Source organism: Microtus ochrogaster, assembly GCF_000317375.1.
Source record: "Microtus ochrogaster isolate Prairie Vole_2 chromosome 14 unlocalized genomic scaffold, MicOch1.0 chr14_random_1, whole genome shotgun sequence".
Taxonomy (NCBI): Eukaryota; Metazoa; Chordata; class Mammalia; order Rodentia; family Cricetidae; genus Microtus; species Microtus ochrogaster.
Window position 1 is genome coordinate 18,764,852 of NW_004949096.1, and position 706 is coordinate 18,765,557.

The following is a 706-nucleotide window of genomic DNA, read 5'->3' on the forward strand; positions in this document are numbered from 1 at the left end:
TCCCTGCCCCATCCTGTCACCCCCATATACCTCCCTACCCTGTCATCCCCCTGTACCCAGAGGTACAGTCAGTCTGTTTGTTCTCCTTTCACATCTAAATCTAAAAGTGACAAGCAGCTGAGCGTCTTTTAAGGAGGCCACAATGTGTGAAACAGATCATCTGAGTGTGCACATGGATGTTATCGCCTTTATAGAAATCTCTGGGTCTTATTCATCAGAACAGGAGCTCCTCTTAATCAACCTTCAGTCTGTCTTGGCAGGGAAGGTGGGAGGGAGTGGTTCACATCATGGTGGCTGGGAAGTAGTCAAAAGAGCCAGCGTTATTCCTTTTAAATTAATAATCCGAGGATTGAGCTGGAAAGATGGGTCAGTGGTTAAGAGCACTGTCTGCACTGAGTGTGGTGGTGCACACCTTTAATCCTAGGACTCAGAAGGCAGAGGCAGGTGGATCTCTGTGAGTTCGAAGCCAGCTTGGTCTACAAAGAGAGTTCCAGGACAGCCAGAAAACCCTATCTCAAAACAACAACAACAACAAAAAGAGCACTGACTGCTCTCCCAGAGAGGTTCTGAGTTTGATTCCCAGAAACCACATGGTGTGGCTCACAACCACCTATGATGAGATCTGGTGCCCTCTTCTGGTGTGCAGGTGCATATGCAGACAGAATACCGAGAATACTGTGTACATAATAGATTTTTTTTTTTTTTT

The 706-nt window shown here is 46.3% G+C and overlaps 1 protein-coding gene across 2 annotated transcripts in view; it reads left to right on the plus strand.

The window, feature by feature from the left end:
* Positions 1-706, plus strand: part of Creb3l1 (cAMP responsive element binding protein 3 like 1) — a 43,090-nt gene that overhangs the window by 27,979 nt on the left and 14,405 nt on the right. The gene's annotated exons all lie outside the window — the stretch shown is intronic.